A 23,101-nucleotide genomic window follows, 5' to 3' on the forward strand; every position below is an offset into this window, starting at 1 on the left:
GCTACAAGATTTAGGAAGCAGCCATGGAAATAATTTGAGCTCTATGAAACTTATTTACCATTCTGTAAGCACAGCTGGCAGCCAGTCTGTGCACTTGGTCACCACTGTCGTGGCATTTAGGGCAGGAAAAATGCAATTGTTGCAAAGGGACCCCTTCCAAATATGTTTTGTCCAGCATAGTTTATATTCCAACAGGATAACAAAGCTGGAAATGCTTCTGATTTTAGGTCAGATGTAATAACTGCTCTTTCCACTAACTTTGGAATTAAGGCACTGCAAACATTAAAGAAGCTGTTGCATCAAGAAAAATAATTGGTTAAGAATGTTAATAAAATAATATGAGTTCTTTTCATGAAGGCTTGGTAAAATCATTAAAACCTCATTTTACGTGACCAATATTGCTGCTGGAATGAAAACAAAACTGACCAAGTTACAGAACACAATATTGTGGCAGGAAATATTAAAATGGGACAGAAAAGAAAATGTTCTTCATTAAAATTCTCTTCAAAACATTGGCTGTTATTAAGAAATCTTGATCATGGGCATAAGACCTGTCATTCCAAATTTTTTTTAAAAAGGTGTTTTTAGTCAAATATTCTTTTTATAAGAAAGGTAGGAAATTGTAAAAAAGCAGATACAATATAATATTTTTTTTAACATTTCAGAACTATTCAAAACATATCTTCCTTCTATCAAAGTATGATCAAATTATATCTTCATTGATTCATATCTTCATTTTTTCATTGATTCAGATAATTTTTTTTCACACTCTATAGGGCACATGTGTAGGTGCTATTTCACTCGTATGTTTCTATATTTAAAATATAGTCCATATTTAAAACATTAATTTTTTCTGCCCTAGTCAGATCACACAGCATTGAGATAACTTGAATTGAATCAGGGAAAATACATCAAGTTACCTTGCCAAAGCTCATTCTAAGAAAGGAGAAAAAAGAAAAAAAAAGAGGGAAAATTCACTCTAGCAATACAAGTGGTTGTATTTCATGTTTTGCAATAGAATATGTAACTTCCAGTTAGCCAACACTGAATTTCAGCGGTTTATTTTCATTAATATTATTGTTGTATTATCCAGTTATAGACTTAAAGCATCAGGTACAGCATCCCTTGTTCTAAGCCTCTGTCATTTTTAATTTATGCTGATTGATTTGTTTAATGCCAATAAAAAGTATTGCACCTTTGAGTTGGTTATAATTAAGATGCAATGTATTCTTAATGTATCTCCTTAACTACAACTGGTTCCAAAATCAATATGACCTCTTAAATAAAGTATCCAGGCTATTTGTTATTCAGTGCAGAAATTCATATTACTGAATAGTATCTGATCAGCTAAGAGAAACTTCTAAAAAGATTAGGTTTGCATCTATAACTTCATCCAAAATCTTTGTCTTGTAGGTGATTGTCCTGAGAACATGTTATTTTTATTTTGCCATTGCAAAAGTTTATTTTCACTTTCAGCTACCAATGATCCAAATAGAGCAATAACAGCAATGGGATATCATTGCCATGGACCAGCTGTTGAATAGGAAATAATTCCATTCTTCAGGAAAATGATCTTACCTATGATTATCATTGTTGACTGTCTTTCAAACAGGTGTGGTTTTGCTCGTAGGCAACTCCTCTGAGACAGCAAAGACAAAAATGGACCTAACTGTAAGTAATTTTCTGCATTTCATCTTTAGTCCCTTGCAGAAATATCCATGGAATATTAACAGGAATTCTTGACACCACTGTTACGTTTACTGAGTGAATTGTTGATCTTTGTATGGTCTTTGTTAAAGATAATAATTGAAATGTCAAATAATAACTTCACAAGTCTTTGTTTTCCCTGGCATATGAGAGTCAAAGAGCAACATTTCCTAGGGAAAAAGAACCTTAGAACATTGAAGACTATCCATTTAAAATCAAAAAAGATTACTTTTTTAACCTATTTTCATTAGAAATAGAGCTTTTTATTTCTGTTAAGATATTAAAAATTAATAAGGAGGATTATTAAATATGAAGTAGGAATTCTTTAACAGAGGGGTTAATTTTTGCTTGGAGATGAATATTTGCTTCAAATTGAATCTGAATACTTGGTTCACTTACTCAGAGATGAAATGGTCAAACCAGAGTGGAAAATAGCAGCTGGTAGTCCAAAAGAACAGTAACCCAATATAGCTCAGAACATGACAAGTGGATTTTGAAGTTTTTAATGAAGAAAAGGGAGGAAATACTTCAATCTTCTCATTTCCATGGTCTTTAATTCCCTCCAACAATTTATGCTACTTGCTTATACAACAGAATGGAATAATTACTGTTACCATCATAAAAAACACATTTCTTTTTCTTTCTTGATGAAGTAAAGTATCATGGTCATTCAGATTTGTTAAAAATTGCTAGAATATAATTTGGGAATGTTATCAAGGTTTATAACTCTGGACTGCAAAAGATAAAGATGAGCTTGTTCTTCTTCAAACCTGTGTCAGCAGTGAAACGCAAAAATTGGTATTCCCCAACCACTCAGCAAGAATTGTGCCATTGTAGAATAATTGTCTAACCGTAATCATAAGAGTAAATATTGGAGGCTGATGATTTTGCTTTTGGGATTCTTGCAGTCTCTCCTGTGATCTCATCCCTTCATCAAAATGTGAGTTTTTAATAAAAATTTCATCCTCTGCATAAAGTTTGCACAATCTTGCATTAAAATTTGAACTGACCATTTCACCTATTTAGTTTAGTTTAGTTTTTTTATCTTTATGTACAGAGGTGCATTTGGGTTTGCTGTTTAACTGGATTTTAATACATACATAATAAAAGGTATTGATTACAATGAGAGAGAAAATTGCTTTGCAAGTAAAGGATTCCTGATTCCCTTCTCCCAAGAGATAAACACCCATCTGGTACTACGTGAAAAAAAGGAGGCAATTACAGAGTTAATGCCCTGAAAAACTTGTTAGTTTGTTGTACCATTAAAGGTGGTTGTAAAAAAGTATAAAAGAAGTATTGCCGGCAAACGATAATGTGGTTCTGATGATAAGCAATGATAAATGATAAGCACTTGGTGTAATTTACATTTTAAGTATACAGAGTAGCAAAACACATCCCTCAGAGTCATACATACAACAGATCTTTTCACATGTGGTAAATATGTTTCTTACTACAACCATGCAATTAAAACATCTCTCGAGGTTTTTAAGGAAAAGTGTTCCAAGGCATTTCCTGTAGTTTCAGATTCTGAGCTTTGAGCTGCTGATCTTATATTTGCTGAATCAGGATTTCACCTCATTTCAGTGTAGTTTCCCGATTTTCTTGGGCTTTTTTAATGGGTTTCAGTTAGCCTTGGAGCCATGGTGCTGTTTGGTTGTGCTGCTGCAGAAAAGCAGTGAAGCTTCTCGCTGGCGTTATTTGATGTTCATTCTCTTGTGCTGCTCAGACCCACACTGTATTATAACTTCAGGGTACTGTATTACAAACCACAGGGTGTGGTTTTTCCATCTGAGCAAGAGAAACACTTCCTCCAGGAGCTGAAGAAGATTAAAATGCCATATGTCAAGTTGAGTCTGTCCTGGAAGATTCGTCTGTCTTGCCAACAGACCTGTTGAGTCTGCTTGAGTCAAAATTAGAAGCAAACAATTACAGTATGTCAGGAACAATATTCCAGGTAAAATTAAAATGTCTAAGACCTTTCTGGCTGTAGGATTTTATTCCATAAACAACTCTTTATCCATTCCCCTTCAGAGAAATAATACTGGAGTAGCCATGACTGGTTCACCTAGTTAGTGAGTTTAAAGAAATTTTAGTTTACTGGTAAAAATGCACCCAAATGCTGTTTGCAATCAGCGTTTCTTCACAAGGATCCAGGGACTATGGTAGTAAAGGCAGGGCCTGTGGCTAAAGCAAAGAGCAAAAGCTATTTTTCTGCTTCCTGTAGAGCTGTTGGTAGGCTTAAAAATGAAATGAGTGTTTGAATGTTCACCTCAGAAGGAATCATTCCTGTGAGTAGCTGCAGGACCATGCCATGGCATGGAATTTATGTGGTCACTCGTGTGGCCACTTCCAGGGTTACTGTCACCCTTTCTAAAGTTGTGTTGTTGGTGGTGGTAAAAGACAGAAAACCTCTTCAGAGAAGAATTGTGCATCATATGGTAAAGACATGGTATTAATTTTTATTTTTAGCTCCTTTTTAGCCAGTTATGTAAATGATGAAGAGCTTAACTCTCTTGAATTATCAGCTTTCACTATGCAGAAGAGTTGCATTTTGCCCTCATTTTAAATTAAGTTCCTAATGTGTTGATGACATTGATAATGGGTTACTTCACTAAATGCATCATAATGAATCTGTGTAACATTCTTCTGCTTGGAGTTACACAAAGAAAAAGTCCTGACAGAAAGGTTATAAACAGGCTCAATTACTGGCAGCCTTTTTTTACAAATGAACAAGTTACGGTTTTGGAAGAGCAGAATTTGTGCCAGAAAAACAGATTTTGATAACTGAGCCTGTCAGGAACACACTGAAGGTCAGCATATCTGTGGATGAGACCTACTGTAGAGCTAACAATTTACTGGATGATTCAGCAACATTTCTAGAGGAGTACATCATTCATCATTGTTATAACAACTGAGAGGCAAAAATGTGATTAATTTCTTTCTTCTGTTCTGAAGTTTGGGAAACATACATCAATTTCTATGTTCATCAGATAACTCATTTCTGAAATAGATCCAAAGCCAAAAAATCCAAAGCATTTAATAGGAGTATAATTTTAAAGTTGTCTGCCAATTTAGGGTGGGCTTTTTATTTATTCTTTCATAACACAGTGTAAGTGCTCTGTATTTCAGAGATTCCTGTGGCTATGGATTATATCATGTAAACCATGTAAATCCAGGGGGTAACTGTGCCAAGTGTAAGGTTTGCAAATCAAACAGGTAAATTTGTCCCATCCTACCATCAACCAGTTTTTGACAGTGACATAAAATTAATGTGGTGTTGGCCACATTCCAGTTGCATGGAAGCCAAGCTGTGCTAGGGCTGAGAGGAGCACATTGTCAATTAATACCATTTATGGATGAAATAATTAATTATTACTATTATTATTAATAATAATGATGATAATAATAATGATTCTCTTAGGCACCTTGATATTCCTATATCTCTTGAATGGTCAATTGGCAATATTTGCTTTTCAAAAGAAATGTCCCCTTTATTATCAATGTATTCCCCTATATTTTTGTGTCCCTTTCTTACTCCTATCAGGCAAGGTGTTTCGCCAGATGCAGCTTAATTCCTGTCACAAAATGATGGCTTAGGTCCAGACAGTATCCACAAATTTGTAACAAATTTTTGGTTAATTTCTTGCTTCTCTAAGATCAGTTTCTAGATGAACAGTTAAGTATGTATTTCTAACTTTCCTTAATACCCTGTGTAGCTTTGGAGTCTTCAGATTTTGGGAATGGGAAGGTCTTAGTTAGTTTCTAAGAATTTCTTGCCATTTTTATTAGTGCTCCACAAAATAGTTTTTGTTATTTTCATACAAAAGAAAACAAGTTTGAACATCAGTTTTTTGATTTATCATGAACAGATAACTCTAAAATCTAGGAACCTGACCAAAAAGTAATTTTGTAATTGGGCTGCAGGGGAGATTAAAACTGAGATTTGCATTAGAGCTGACAATTTGGCAATCAGATTTGGTATAACAGAAAACATGACCTGAATCCATCACAGAGAATTAAGAAACTATAATTATTCACTTATGTCCTTCATGTTTCTAAAAAAACTTTCTATTATTTACAGTCATGTTCGTATGATTTTATATGTTCAGAGAAGTAGAAATAATACATATCTACCATATGTACAATTTCTTTAGTAAAGGTCTTCCAAAGCAGAAATAAGAAACCCAAATAATTTCAGAATGAAATATGACCAAATGGAATTTGGTTTTGAAATGTTTCCTTTTGTTATTTGTAATTTTAGATACCTAGCTGTGTGAAATGCATGATTATCTAATCTTAAAAAAACCCAGGGTCTGAGCCATCCTCTTATTTTTATGCATTGAGTAGTCCCTAAAAAATAAAGAGCAGAACCTGAAATGCAGAGGGTTAAGCATGTGCATAAACCCAAACTACTTATCTCTGACTATTTGCTTCTTAAATGAAAACTTTTAGGCAGAAAATTATGTTTAAATGAATAGCACCTTTCATTTTGTACAGAATATATCTCAGAGTGGTGCTCGGTGTTCCACATCTAGTCAAACATCTTTTTACAAAGCAGCTAGGAAAATGTATAAACTCTTTTAAGTACCACTAGATTGTAGGACAGCTGTTCAAGAACTTAAAATCTATTAAAAATTCAAATCTTTCCCATGTGGGTGATAAACCAGCTGACAATTACATAAATACATCAGTATAGGCCATAAGCAATGACTCTTTGCCTCATTATTTACCTTTCATGTTGCTCAAAATCTGTTACAGTTCCTATAATTCAGTTTAATTTCATCAAGTATAAAACTTTGTATTACCATAGCTATCCTATTAAATGTTTTACCCTGAAGGTTTACAAATCTCTCTGACTCATGGCTGGTGTCTGGTTTGTCATGCATTTCCAGGTTTTAAGACAGAAAAAAAACAACTACTACTTGTTTCAGCCTTTTTGTAATTAATACTGGCATGGGGTGAATGGTAAAAATGCCACATTCACTGGCATTTTTTTGTCCCAGTTTAAATGAGTTGATTAATAGTTGAACCATTTTTCCATCCTGTATAAATTCATCTTGGAAAAAGTTGGTTTCAGCAGTTTATGACTGTGCTTTTTAAATAACTGACTACAGCACAAGTTTCTGATTTTCTATTTATATATTTATTACTTGCAAATCTTAAAGAGATTGTAAAAAAAAAATATGTAATACAAATATAAGCATTCTCACAGAAAACCAAATAGGCAAACCAAACCCACAAAAACAACCCAAGGCAGAAATGTGAGCTATTCAAATTGATTTGCTTGTGTGTGCGGCACTAGTGGGTAGGAATGAAATGTGCCTGTACTCTCCTCACAGGTAGGAATGAATATAAATGTCAAAGGAAAACGGTTTTTATTCTGAAATGCAGGGGCTTTTTGGCAATTAACAAAAGGGTGTCATCAGTTGTAGCAAACCAAGCATGCAAATCTCTACCAGGAATTGTCCAAAGCAGGGAGAGAATTGAGAATTCAAAATATCCTGAAAAATACATTTTGAAGAAACGCTTACTGAAAACTGGCAACCTGATCTCAGGTTCAGGCAGGACATTTCATGCACAGGAATTTTTAGGTCTCCTGGTGAATTCACACCCACTATTTGCTTGTTTTTCAGGATGTGAATGCTCAGCTCCTGGCTGAAAAGCCACCTTGCTCTGGCCAGGATGTGATGGGAAAAGCAGAGCTCTTGGGCTCTTGGGAAAAGTGTGAAAAGCTCAGGTTAACAGGGATGATTAATCCAGTATTTTTACATATTTTAAATTTTCATTACTCCTGTGCTAAACCTACTCTGTGAAGTCATGACTGGATGCAGGTATTATACCCACTCAGCCTTTGTGTGAGCCTTGAGTCAAATATAAATCTCAGAGTGTCACAGCTCTTTCCAGGACTGAGGTATTTATTAGAAATTATTCCTTGTTTAATATCTTATTGCTCTTAAAAGATGTTTGTCTTTGATTTGATATATATATCGTTCATATTGAGCAAAAAATTAGTGCATTTGGAACTGACTACAGCCTATAGAATGATTTCCAATACATTTATGTTGCTAGTTTGTTGGAAAAATCATTCTTAATTCGCTTTTGAAAATCTTGTAAATATTTAGAATTGCAAAAAGAAAGAAGATGATAAGTAATTTTGAAATACAAATACCAAACAACAATATAAACTCAAGATATTGCAGGAAATAGAAGCAGCTATTACCACAAAACACATATTCATTACTATTTTTGTTTGGCTGGGTTTAGTGACAGCATTTAAAAAGAAGGCAGAAGGAAAGACTAGATGCCTGAGTAGTAGTAATACTAGAGATCAAGCTTGTAAATTATCTAAATAATTTTTTAAAATGCAATGCTTCCATGTGAATGTTGTCATAAATCATACTTCCTCTCTCCCTCTATCTTGGTCTCTAAAGATTATTAAAGGTAAATCTCAGACTAAAAGTTATAAATACAATGTATTTATGTATTGAGGTGCTTAGGGAAGGCCTTTGGAGACCAGGGAGATAAATTTGTCCCTCAGGTTTCTGCCACACTCTTGAGTGATGAGTCTGCCCCAAGACATTTCTGAGAGCATTTCACTGCAGAATCAGAACTCCAGTTCTTCTTTTTGGGCTGTCACCTCCCAACAACACCCATTTCTCTTTATTGTGGAGGATATTTAGGTCATCTAATTTTCATTCACATTTTATTTCTAAACTGAAGCCTGGAGAGGTAATGGTGCATACCTCTAAATGGCATGTTAATGGTGAAATGAATTCACCTGGTAATTAAGGCGCTGACATTTGTGAGTGCAACTGGGTTTTTAGAAGGGCTCTGAAACCTGAAGGGGAAAAAATCCCCAGTCTTCCTCTCTAGTTCACTTTCTAGGACAAATATATGTTTTGCAGTTCTTAAGCAGAATCAGTTTATGGCATCACTGAAAGGGTCTTCTACCAAAACTCAGATGTTAAACCTGAAACCACAGGAAACCCCCTGGGCACAAGGGCTGTTGGTCATGAATTGTGGAGTGTGAAACAGCTGGTTGATTTCTTCCTCTCACAACTTTTATTAGTCTCTATCCTACCTGTTCTGTTCAGTGCCAGATGGTTGTTACTTAGATTTGTTGTTGGATTTGTGCTCTATTACAGCGTGCAAGAAGATACAGCAAATCCCCCCAAAGACTCCCAGCAGAGATTTTCACCAGAAATATTTTTAGAAATTTCATTCTCAGGATATTTTCATGCAATTGTCAAAGGAGGAAGAATTCTGAGTAAGATATTTGATAAGATTTTAAGTTGAATTCTTTAAGATACCTTAATATATTCCTCATATTGCTAAGCACAGTATCACAGAAAAAAAATAAATTGTATTTCTCTGCTTCTGCTTCTCATCAGTGGTAACAAAACTTCAGTACATTTGTAAGTCTCTCTCTCCCTTTCCTGAACACACACCCTGGTTTTATGAATCTATTTTTCAGTTTATTGTTAGCTCAGCTCCGTTTTACAAAGGAACTGACAGTTCTGTAACACTGTAAAACTGCTTCTTCAAATCAGCAATATTTTTCAATCTGCGAATGTTTTAGAAAGTCAAGTGTGAACCTTTCAGGTATTTTTGTCTTTTCCCCCTTCTCCTGACAAAAGTGAAACCACGAAGACCCTTTTGCCCATGGTACATTTTATTTATCCAGGTGGCTGTGCAGGCTGTATCCTGTGACAAACGCACCTGTCATCTATTCAAATGACAGCAGTCCTGGGGCTGGTGGTACTTTGCAGTCTGACAAGGTGTGTATAAAAGTGTCTCTTCCATCACCACTGAGTCCATGAATATTATTCTTTTTCAGTACAAAATATATACTTGAATGCTATTTCCAAAAGGCTTTTGAAATACAGTGGTATTTGAGGAATTTGACAATGGAGAATTTGCTTTTTACTGTGGGCAAAATAATATTTTTCTCTTCTGCAACCATAAAACATGAGACACCAAGGAACAGAGTTGCTGGTTACCTGTTCTTCAAGTCAAGTTTGTCTGGGATGTTATTCTGCTTGTTTTGTACCCTCTGAGGCCCTGAGTAGCTTCAGAAGAATTATAGTCTTGAGATCAAAGGTTAACAATTTTAATTATAAAAGTATAAGTCTTTATTGGAGAGATTTTGCTTTTACCTTTTATCTTAGAGAAAAACTTAAATTCTTTTAAATAATGTAATACTAACTCTCTTTTATTCACAATGTTATTGCTTTATTTTTACATGTATATTTTAGGATATTCACTGATCTAAGCCAGAAAAGGATATTTTAAACATAGAAAAGGGAACCACAATGAATTGAAGGGCATTGACTCTCACATATCTTTGATAATATTACCTTTTATCCTTTCTGCATTTATCTTTTATTCTCTGGTTCAACATGACTGGTAATGACGCAATTACCAGTGTAAAATGCAATACTTGAAAATATAGGGTTACAAAAATGGGTCCATTTAATGATTAGGTTAAAACCGATATAAGAAAAAATCAGTGTTTTAATATCCTGTAAGAGCAATTAAAATCTGTATTAACATTAGCCCTGGTAGAAAGAGTTTCAGAATTATTTCTCATCCACATTAATGAGCCTTTATTATAGAAACCCTGAGGTATTTTATATCTCACATGGAAGAATATAATTAGACACAAATTGATAGGCCTGTGCCTGGTACAAAATTAGAATTTATAGCAGATGATTGTGAACCTGTTGTCTGCCTAGTTTTACCCCTAGCAAATGCATCTGCAAGCAGTGTAACTAATCCCCTAGAATAATCTCTAACCAATCTGCACCACATTTCCCATTTCTGATACACAAACCATCCCAGAGCTAGCCAGGTGCAATCCTTTTCCAGTTTTACTAAACACTATTGAACACCTAATGACCTTGACAAAATTATCTGCATTAGGGCTGTGAGTGCTCATCTCCATCTTAGTGATGACTCCGTGTAGCAAAGCAAGACTTGCAGTAATGAAGAGCCATAAAAACTATTTTAGTGTGTTTTCCTAGCTCCCCTATTGCCCTACGTATTCTTTTTAATTGTGTTTAACATCAGTTAAGTAATTTTGCGCTTATTATGGTGCAGTACTCAATTCAGCTTCCTTCCTGGGAATAAAAATAGTATGAGGCAATAAATGTATTGTCTTACATGTATCTGAGTTATAGATAGAAGCAGAATTATGAATCTACTAAAGTTCTTGAAGTGTCTGGAAAATACAAATTGCCGTTAGCTAAAAGGTCTAAAAGTACTCACAAGAGTTTATTTTGGGAGCTGTATGGTACAACTAACAGGAAACACTGGGTGATGGTAGATACAAATCTCAGCCTCTTCCTGAAACAATAGTTCGTGGGGAAAATTATTCATGCCTGCCTTGAAAATATAACCTAAGACTGATAGTGTTTCATAGCTCATTAGCTTCTCTGATACTCTGAGAACAAAAGAATGAGTGTGGGTAAAATTTCGTGTACAAAAATGGCTTCCACTGCTTTTTTCATCCTGTTTCTAAACTGCCGAGCCATGATCGAGATGTTAAGATTATATTTAATACGTGAATATTCTCCCTGCCCTAGAAAAAAATATCAGTGCTTGGATCTGAATGTTGAATTATTAGTTATATAAGGTCAGGAATCATCAGGATTTCAGCAGAAATTGCCTTCTGAAAATTCTGCCTTCAGAAAAAAAAACATTTTCTGATGAAATTCCATTCAGTTGAAATCTCCCTTGCTTAGGTTTGAGGTGCTGTTACTTGCTTGTTGTCTCCTTGACAGCACTATTAGCAAAAAAAATGCCATTCTGAACTGCCTGTAATGAATCTGACATCCCAGCAAAGGCTCCAAAAGGGGCCCAGATGCAACTCCAGGCAGTGAGGAGATGCTGCTCTGCAGGCTTGGAGAAGGTCACGAGAGAAATAATGCTGCGTGTCGGCTCCAAATGCCTAGATAAAGTATGTAAAACCCCATTTGATCAGTTACCTCTTTATTCTGTCATGTATTATCTGCAGGTTAGGGGGAGAGAGAGGGGGAGAGATGGCACATTACAGCTGTTGGACAGATGGGCAAATTAAGGGTGATATTTCTGTGTGCTACAGGGCTGTGCAGGCTGCCTCAACCTTTCCAGACTGTTTAAATGTGCTTTTCCTTTCAGATCTTGATAAAAATCTTCATGTCTTTTGCCTAAAATACATTTTTTCCTTACGTTAGAGCATCACAAACCTTTTTGCTCTTACAAGCACTTAAAAGGAGGTTGTTCAGTGTCATATTTCAATGTGCTGAAAGCGGGAAAGCCTCAAAACCGTGTTATCATTAATTAAAAAAAAAAAAAAAAAGAATATACAGACTAGCATTATATATGTATTTAAAATAGACAGTGAAAATCCTACAAACATCTCTCTATAAACTTATTTTTCTTCTGGTTTACCTGGTTAAAGCAGAATTCATATTTGACAGTAATCATATGAGATAAGGTTGTCAAACAATGGGCATTACATTTCAGTTTGTGCTTAGATAACTAAATATACATTTTTCAGTTTATTTTTGTCATAATTTATGTCAAAAATATGGGAAACTTTGGGTGTGGGAAACAGAAAGTTTTCAAACCTAGCAGTATAAAAGGTTAAACATAGATTTTTATGTATTTTTTAACTTTTTTCCTATGGGGGAACAGGTTAAAATCATCATTTGCCACTGAGCCCTAAATTTCAAACAATAAAATTCTCTTTGCCCCAGAAAAAGAGGGGGATTTAGCATTCTGATGCAAATTCTAGGACCCAATCCCAGCTATAGTCCCTGGAATAGTTCAGATAAAGAATGATATTAAAACCATACGTTCAAGCAATTACTTCTTCTCGATCACACTTACTTTAAAAGCCAAAAATTGACAGTTTAGTGCCAAGGTAGCTCACAGGAAGACTATCTTGAGTTTTCTTATTGTTGAGGTGTGTCCCTGGTATTTTTGAGGATGAAAAATAAACCATACACAATAATCTTCATAAGGTTTTCCATCCTGATTCGAGCTCTATAAATAATTATAAAGTTAGATGGAACATTCTGGTGTAAGCTGCTTTTGTCTGACCATTGCTAATCACAGTGTAATTCCTGTGCTGTAAGGAGCAAGAAGAATTAACAGTACTAACAATTAATCTGTTCAGCACAGCTGATGAAACAAAGTAAAATATTTATGAGAGATAAAGTAGATTTCCTCTTTCAGTGTTTACCTTCATGTTTGCTTAAATAAACTCCTACTCTCTTAAGACATAGTGACATTTCTACTAAACAGAAGTTATTGATCATGGAATTAAAGTTTATATCATGTCCAAATAATTTACAATAGAATGGAAAGTCAATATTAAGTACAATTTAAGTCCAATAAGTAGACTACAAATATGGTTGTTTTTAATAAATCACCTAACACTGACAGCTAGATTTAGCTAATATTTTTTTTGATTTATCTGAAGATCTTTTTTGCTTAGCTTCTTTAATGACTGCTAACTTCATTTATCAAACAGAAATACAGAAGATTCAAAATCATAAAATAAATCTGTCTTGTACTTCCAGGACTCAATACCTCATGATCATATCTGATGTGTCCATACCATGGAAAGAAAAGAATACTGCACAAAAGTTAAAAGGTTTCTTATTCATATGATGCAATTTCTTTTTCCTGGTTTGGATTCCACATAATTTAATTTGAATTCTTGTTGTAGCAATGAAAGACATACTAGGCATAGAAAAAGTTAACTTTTTTCCTTCTTCCTTCTGAAATGTCATATTCTATTTAATATTTGAATATTTACAAGCCCTAAACCATGAGACTTGAACTGCCCCCCAGCCCCAGAACTTCTCAACTTTTAGAGTTTTTAGATAAAGTTCCCATTGATGATGATAAGAGCTTTAATGCTGTAATGCAAACATTCTGTATGGTGTGTGTTGGCTTTGTTCCACATGAAATTTCAAGACACTCAAATGATCTAAAATCAACATGACACATATTGAATGCATTGGAAAGAAGTCAAGTGACAAGCCTGAAAATGAAAAGAAATTGCTGAGCAGGTGTGTTCCCCAGGTCTTAGGAGGACTGTCTCTTCTCTCACATGTCTGTGATATACAAAACTGAATACATTCTTGTCAAAATTCCTTGGTACCCAGCTTGGGAAATGGTAAAAAAAAGAAAAGGCTCGATTGTGAATGTGTGGGATCTCAGGGGCTGGACTAGAGTAGAATGCAAATGGTTCAGATCCCAGGTATACTCATATCAAGCAGCTCTAAAGCCTGTATTTGATATGTCTTGTGCTCATCAAGTCTCACATTCCTTCCTTAAGGCTGTTTTAGGTTTCTTTGCTTGCTTTCAGTTTTTCACCACCTCTCCCACACCACGAATTTCCACACAGCCCTCTCATACTGAGGTGTGACCTCTCAGCACCTTCTTCCAGCTGGAATCCCCATTTCTTCACAGCTGGCATCACAGAGGGACAGGAAAACAACTTCATGTAGAGAACAAACTCTTAATTCACTACCAAAACCAATAGCCAAAACTAACAAATACCCTCATGATTGTGGGGTGGGCTGGGGTGAGGGTGTTCCTGCCACACGGGCACAAACAAAATACCAGCTTTCAGGCAAAGCATTTTAGCTATGCAATGTCACCATGTTGGATTTGACAGCTGGACTTAAACAAAAATCCCACCAGACTAACAATTTCCTTCCAGCACTTCTGGGTTCCAAAAGGGACTGAAATGTTTCAGTGATCTGGTACCTAGCAAACAGACATGGTGCTTGTAAAACCACCCCTGTAACAAAACTGATGTATTTGTCAATCCTGGCTCTCAGGGTAAAGCCAGAGCCAATGTACTTTGTACTAGAGAAATAGAAATCATTTCAGGTAATGTAGAGGTACAAGGGATGGTATCTGCTACTGAGAGTAGTTGAATAATTGTATACAGAATTATCTAAGTGAAAGGATATTTTGGTGGAATTTTTGGAGAAAAAAGAGTAGGTATTTCTATAGGGAACAGTTCTTCTGGACACAGACAGGACTATGGCCTTCCAGAGTGCTTCACAAGGCACATTGCTGACTCTAGAGGAAATGCAAAATAGCAATTTCTTCTAACATTTCCCTTTCCATGATGCACAGTTGCATTTCAAGTCCTTCCATAAGAAAATGGACAGGCAGAGTTGTTGTAAAGGGGTTGTAACATGCACTGGTCTCTGTCTGTGATGATCAATGGGAATGGGGAAGCCAAAGGTGCTCAGAGCTCCATTATAAATTTTGGAACAGAGAGAAATGGGATTACACTTTTGGAGGCAGAAGTAAGTGCCTTGACTCTCTCCAGTCCTTATTAATAGCTGGTAGGTGCTTATAATCCAGCTTCGCACGAAGTTTTCCTGTCAAAATAGGACATGTAGCCCCCAGAGAGAAGCATCTTTGTACAGATGATGTTTTGCAGAAGAGGTCTGTGTGCAAATCCATACCAGAATTTTTACCCAAAGAGGAATACTAGTACTGTAATTATATGGAGTTGGTTAAAAAACACCTAATTTTGTGATAGTTCTAGAACAGCAAAAACAAACTTTGCCCCTAAAGCAACAAGGGAATTAATTGGAGGAATTCTGAGTATTTTGCTTATCACTCTATGAGTTCAGATACCTGGACCCAGTTCAAGTTAATTCAGTCATGGCTGTGGGAAAAATGCCTATTTATTGCTCCCTCCCTATAGCTTTTGTGTGAAATGTTTTTTTTCTTTCTTTCCACCTTATTAAAAGCCTTTCATCTCCTAAAATCAATGAAGCTATCAGCTGGGAATTGTTTGGCTTAAGTCAGGGTTTCTTTATAAGTTTTGCACACAGTCTTTTGTGTGTTTCCTTCTTAAAATTCATTTCATTTGTTTTGCTCAGATAATATTTTACTCTGGAATGATTTTTTTACCTGTTTGACAGATGGACAACCAGATTTATCTAAGCACATGTATAAACAGCCCTCTGCACACAACTAAACAGCTGACCTGTGCAAAAAAAGTCCTATCTTGCCCTTTCTGCCCATCAAATGTCTGGTTTTTTCCATCTTCCTATTGCTCTCACTAGAAAATGCTCAGGATGGAGGATGGATGTGGTGGCTGGCCAGTACATATAGGTGGATTTAAGATCCACTTGTCTTTTTTCACAGCAAAAATTAATGTATATCTCCTACTTCTTGTAGTCACTGATATCTATGAAGCTCCCAGGACCTTTTGTCTTTGAGATGTCTTCCAGCATTTAATGTGGTTGATATTGGTAAAAAAATTCAGAATTGTTTCGATGATAGATCTGATTAAAAAACTTATCTTGTTTTCTTAGAGGGATGAGATAAAAATGTTAAAGAAATACACCAAGAAACACTTCTTTTTGTTTCCCCAGTCTATTTTATGCATACTGACACTCCAAAGAGCAACTGAATTAACATATTGAGTGTAAAGCCCAAGACAAACAAAAGCAATAAAAAAGTTTAGACCAGAGCCCCTGCTGATGAAAGAAAAGAAGAAGTGTTTATAACATTTTAGAAAATTTTGGAGAAATGAAAGCAGTCCATGCAGAGGACAGTAATTAAGTCAGTTACTAATGAACATCTGATTAAATATTTAGAGAAGGGTGGAGAATATCTTGTGTGTGGAAAATCTCAAAAGGGAAACAAAACACCAAGGGATGGTGAGGGAATGAAAAAGGGAACTGGGCCACTAAGTCAGTGGAGAAAGAGACAATAGGTAATGAAGGAAATTTCAATAATGGTTTAGAAAGAAGAGAAATAAATATAATCAATAACACAAAAATGTTTTTAAGCACTGCATATTTCAGGCAATTTTTCCCATTTTTTGTTTATTTTTCAAAATCTTTTTAGATGTGTATGTACCATGCTTGAAACCCTTATGCATCAAGACATTTTGTTTTCCCAGAGCCTCGGGATGTCCTCTTTAATTCTGTTTAGTGGTTATTAACACTGACACCATTGTCATGCTAATTGAAAAGTCAAATTTTAAGCCTGACTACTTAAAGAACCTTTGGCACTTTTATATGTAATTCTCAAAAAAATTCCTTGAGAAAATCAACAGTGTTGAAAATACTTTCATATTAAAAATGATTACGGTAAAATAAGTTGCTGTCTCTACTGGATTGAGCTTTGTTGTTTCTGGTGATCTTTGCTGTGACTGTTTGTAGAAGGCTGTTCTTTAAATGTAAAGTACACAAGTAAATATTAAGGAGAAACAGTAGCTTAAACATGAGGTAAGTTAAACAAGGGCAGTGCTGACTTCGCACAGAAGGAAAAAATCCTAATGCCTACCCCAGGATCTGACAATGACATGCTGTTAGGTATTAGTTAAATCACTGGGGGAAAAACATATTTGTGTCTCATTAGCATCAAAGACAAAGCCATGGTGTCCTCACTTACCCTCTGCTGGGCCCTACCTACAGTGGCTCTTTAGAACTCTGAATTACTGAAGGTACAGAGGAGAAATTTTGTGTTAAGCCATAAAAAACAGCCAAAATGCCTCAGGGTATAGAAATAACATAACCGGCTTTTTGAAACTCAGAGCTTGAATTTATAAAGCCAAGTCAACTTTACCTGCTGCCACACAGACCAGGATTCTGGATCAGGAAGGCTGAGGATGTTTGGAGACACCTGAGTATCTCCTTTGCACTGTTATAGTCAATACATGTTCCTCTGCTTTTATTATTAAGTAATTCTACCCATTGCAAGAAAAAGAAAGAAGAGGCTGAAGACGTGTGCTGCAAACCAGACCTGTGAGAGCAGCACAGCAGACTCTGTCCTTTAGGGTGGAACAAAGAGTGTGAGACAGTAAACCTTTTTAGTATTCCCGAAATCCAGTCCCCTGAATCCACTGGTTTCCCATTCAACCTCACAGCCCACTCTATTGTCAAACAAGTGTGTATCTAACATTAATGAAAATACACGTTTTCCCAATTTATTACCTTTTATTGCTGCTACTCTCCCACTGCCTTTAAAGCACCATGTGTCTGACAGGTTACAGTGCTTTAGTTCCTTTATGTTTGGTAACGCAGAGTCCCTTTACCTTTTTATTTCTCATAAATATTATATTTGCTTCTATTTTCATTCTGTTCTAATCTGGATTTTACAGTGAATATAAAAGCCAGCATGGAGTTCCATGAGCACTTCCAGACAGCTTGTGGCTTTTTGTGTTGGCAGAATGAGTGGTTATTACAAATGGGGATGTTCTAGGACCTCATTAATGAACAGTGAATACAAACTGAGAAAAACTTTTTTTTCACCTTACTGAACTCCTCAGCATATGACATTTGCCTTTAGAGATTTTGATGGAGTGGATATTTTAGGGGTTTTCTATATATATGATTTTTGTATTCAAATAAGAAAAGAGCCTGAAAGAAGAAATTATGTGTGAAGCAGAGAAAGGAGAATGGTTAATGAGAGAAACGAGCAGGCACAAGGCAGTAGTGAGCAGAATAAGTGGATTTCTGTCAGAGGTTTTATAAGCACTGGGTTTCTGTGAGCAACCAGTGATTCTTATTGCAGTGGAGCTGATATACTGTCTGTTGTCATTATTAATAAAAAGAGTTATAAATTACTTGGCTGAAATGCAGATCCTGTACTCCTAAAGTCAATGGGAGCACATGTCAATTCCTTAACATACCACAGTGAATAGTTCTGGATCCACAATGCAGAAAAGTTAATTTTTCTCCTGTTATTTTTGGAGAAAGACTGTGTGTACCCTATATGTCATTTAAACATTTTATGTCTTTAATTTGTCATACTCTGGTGTAGAGATAGGGTCAAAGAGGACATTTCACTTACTCTCTCTGCTGGTGTTCTCTCAGACACTGAGTAGAATAGCAGAATTTCATAGTTTGTATTAATTATGCGTCCAGTTAGGCTGCTATTATCACTGTGACATTCAAATAATATTTAAAATTATTACATCAATGTTATTTATAAGGTCAGGCATGTCACAGTTCTATTTTTATTAAAATTAAAGACACCACTGCTGTAGGGTAATAAGCTTTTAGATTGCTTATTGTCATTTAAGGGCACCTATAATTGTGGTCTATGGTACTTAAACTGGAAATATTATCTTCATGTTGGGATTAGAAAAATGCTTTCTGATTACTGTAAGTATTTCCAAATCTATAATACTTAACCATTAGCTGGAGATGTTTGGTTATGTCACATTAGGTACCTATTGCACAGCTCTTCTGTCTGTTGTTTCCGAGAGCTGCACTTTTAAGACACCTTTTATTCCATTTTCTTCTGACATATAATTATGGTAAATAATTTTAGAAGCTTATAGTCACAGACTGTGTTTGTGACAAGGATGTGTGACAAAATTTTGTTTTTCTATTCCTTCGCTTGCAAGAGCCGCTAATTCTGCTACAGACATTTTTAGATATCAATTTTGCTCCTGAAGGAGCTTCATGTAATTGCACTGTTTCATACAGTTATGGTGGTGTCTGATGGAAGAACTGATCACTGCACCACATAAAATCAATCTGGAAGTTCTGTCAGTACTTTTGGACTCACCAAACTTTACATACAGAGGATGCATATACTAAAAAATTACAAATCCTACTGATTCCACTGTTGAACAAATAGTGCTGCTGTGAATGCATGAATTTGCCACTCTTTACTAGAAGGCAGTCCAGCTCAATTTTGTGGTTCCAGTTTAGGATTTCAGGGCTAAGAAATGCTTTGTAAGTTATTTACAAAGGGTGTAAAAGCAGCTGAAAGCAAAATTCAGTGACAGAGCAGAGCAGAGCTGGGCTTAAAAGGCTCCTGTTTCCTCCAAGAACAGGATCAGTGATAAATGTGGAGTTGGCTCTCCTTACTGCAGCTCAAGTATGGGGTCATGAAGACACTTGGGTCACCCAGGGCACAGAGAAATTTTCCTTTTTCTTTAATATCCAACTGCGAAGTAGTTTGGGATTGAGGCTAAAACAGGTGGGGCACTGAGGAAACATGGTGTGCAAACATGTATTCCTGAAAATTGCAGCCTAGGATTCACTAATGCCATCACATTGGGTTGTTAATAAATTGAAACTACATTTTCTGTATATTTGCTTTTAACTTTTGCTACATATTTTCCAATTTCAATTCATTTCATGGGCTGACATTAGAGTAGTTTATTCTTAATCACTTGGTTTTGTTCCCACCACAGGTGTGTGCTGCTTTTCAATGTGGTTGCTGACTTACAAGCACTAAGCAAGTTTTCAAATGAAAAAAAAACCAGCCCCAAACCACACCAAATTACATTTCAACAGTGGGTTGCTTTTCTACATCTCCTAATTTAATGTTTGAGCAAAGTTGCAAAGAAAATGGAATTACTATCCTGAACTGAGAAAGATAAAATCAATACTTGTAACAGTTATTGCTAACCATGTAGTGCTTATAGATTTAAATATAGAAACAGTTTATTCTGTGGTATTTACCAGTGTCAGAGCCAAGAGACTTCCACAAGCAGGAAAACAGTGGGTGACTGACAATAAAACCACAGATACCTGATGTTTTGTAATATTGTGGATGTGGTTGAACAAGGAATTTAATTGTAAAATACAGAATATAAAAACGTAAGTACAAATAAAAATAAAAAGCTCCTCTAATTTTTCTGTGCTAATGGAGCCTTAACCTATAAACACTGAATCCAGTCACTGCAGCTCAAGGAATACAACTGTTGTTCAAACTTTTATATTGCTTTATACAATAATAACAGGAAGAGCATTTCCTGAGTAGAGCAGAGGCTCAGCCTGGAACATCTGTAAATCTAAATGCATTTTGCTAAAAATGGGCTTGCTTGATTTTTAAAAGCATATGGTTAAAAAGCAGCGATTGCATCCTGCATTGCATAAAAATGCAAATACAATGTGCTGAATACAGTAGGTAAAATCCTGGCAGAGCTTTCACTGACTTCATCAGTTTTGATGTTGAGAATTTTGTTAGTGACTCTAATCAGATGATTCACATTATTGCTCACTGTAGCAATAACACAGAGTACAGGAGATAACCAAATCTGGCATAGATGCAAGCTATATTTACTGCTGGTATGTCTCTGCTTTTAGCACTTTGCTGTAATGGCTTGATCATTAGGTCATAATAATTTGAATTAAAAAAATCCCTGTAAACAGCTTTATGTGCATCTTTCAGTACATTTTAAGTGACAGTGCCAAACTCGAGGGGTTTGTTACGGACAGGAGAAAACTTCCTGTAAACAATTATGAGTTTCACAGATAAAAGGAAGATTAAACTCTGCTTCTTTCCCTCCAGAATTATTCTCCTACAAAAGGAATCACCTCTTCTCAGCATTAAAAATTCTGGGAAAGGTGGTGTAGGCTCTCAGTCAGATCCATCAGCAGCCAGGCAGCCAGCACTGCCCACCTTGGCTCCCTGTGGGAGCTCCCTGCTGCTCCTGTTCCACGGGAAGCAGCCAATTAGAAGTAGATAAAAGGGAAAATTTTCCAGCAGGCAAGTATCACAAGCCTGCCTAACCAGGAGGTAAGTCTTCAGAGGGGAAGAAAATTCCTCCTTGAGTCTGAGAACACTTTTATCATGCTGAAGTTTATAGCCTGGAAAGCTCTCGTAGGACTGAACATGGACTGGCGCACCACTACATCACCATAGGAACCTGGGTATTGGTCTTAATCACAAAAAAATCATGTTTTCAACTACTGTCCAATCTATTCAGTGAAATACCTGCCCAGAGATCCCTGTTTTGTAGTTTACTGATATTTTTTAAGAGGGAAATATACAGATGTAAGTAAAAGAAATTAATATTTGGAACATGAGCGCTTTTGATAAGAGAAGTGAATAAATAACTAGTTCCTGGAGTTTTTGCAGAAAAACAAATTAACTTAATGCAAATACATTACAAATTGTATCAAGGGTGTAAATACCAAGAGAGTTACAATGAAATTCCACATGAGAAACAAAAGAAGAAAGCTTCATTTAAACAAAAAAATGTCTTATCTACCATAGATAGACATCTAATCTGCAAAATACGGATCATGGGCCAAACCCTCCTGACATCTCGCAGGTAGAGCGTTCTTTGAGAGAAATAGATAATCATCTGTGCTTTTATCTTGGTGCTGCAGTGGTGCCCCAGAGCCATGCTGAAAGTTTACAGAACACCAGTGAACTTTCCGCTCGCGTGATCACTTTGAAACCCGGCTTGTGTTACCTTTGATATTTCTCTCTGTGGCGCTTGTACGGAGCGGTGAAGCAGGAGACGCACGTTTTGTTTTCCAGTAGTTCTTTCATTATTATTCAGCTAAGCAGTGCACAGTGCAGTCACGTTGAGATTATACCCTTAATGACAGCAAAAACACAAAAAAATTGGTCTCAGACAGCTTCAAATCAAGTTTTGAAACTGTTTAAATAAATAGGCATGATGGATTTTCAAGCAAAGCTGTTGACGTATATAGAGAAATTCAAATTGAAAATTTAATACTATTTATGTTGATTTTAGTTTTTGATTAAGAATTTAGATAAAATTAGGATATTCACCTTAAATGGACTGATTTTTTCATTACTGACTGAAATAAAAAAGAGTTGAATAAAATATTTAGTTGATGTTGGGTAGAATTTTGTATACAAGACAATAAAGACCAACACTAAATACAACCTCAGGTATTGACTAGCACATAAATATATACAAATGTCTTTGTTCCAATGGGAATCAGTAAATTAATCTCTGGTGTTTGATATTTCTTAGAGTTTGTATTTTAGACATAAGAAAAAAATAATCCTAAGAATACCTAGAAATAGTAAAACCATAAAATACACAAGTTAAATGAAAAAATTAATATATTCCTGGATGAGTCTTTGAAATGGGAGTTAAGAATAGTGTAACATTTGACATTAAAATTGCATGATGAATTAGGTTAATTAACTGGAAAAGTTAATAATCTCCAGAGCCCTATAGCTTTGGAAAGGAAGATGACAGAGTATCAAAACGGTAAAATTCCTTATTCATACAGATGTCTCATTGCAGCCATAGAGAGGTCTGTGGCTGGGCTGGTTTTCAAACAGTGTTGTTGTTATTATTGTTGTTGTTGTTGTTATTGTTATTATTGTTATTATTATTAAAACCTCTCACTCGTCAATTCAGATTTTAACATGCAGTTTGATCACAGTTTTGTATTCACTTCTTCGCAGAAATACGTCAATTTTGCATTGAACCTTACTAATTTCTGAGTTTTACAGCTTAATGTGTGCTGGTATTTTTAGCACTTTGTTTTGTCATAAGAAATACAATTTGTTGTATATCTACTGCTATGTATAAATTTTGAGTGCTGTAGGAACCTTAGAAATCCCATAAAATTTTGTGAAACAAATATAGTACCTTCTATCCTCATTTCACAGAGAATGGAGA

The sequence above is a fragment of the Prinia subflava genome, chromosome Z (assembly GCF_021018805.1).
Source record: "Prinia subflava isolate CZ2003 ecotype Zambia chromosome Z, Cam_Psub_1.2, whole genome shotgun sequence".
NCBI classification, from domain to species: domain Eukaryota; kingdom Metazoa; phylum Chordata; class Aves; order Passeriformes; family Cisticolidae; genus Prinia; species Prinia subflava.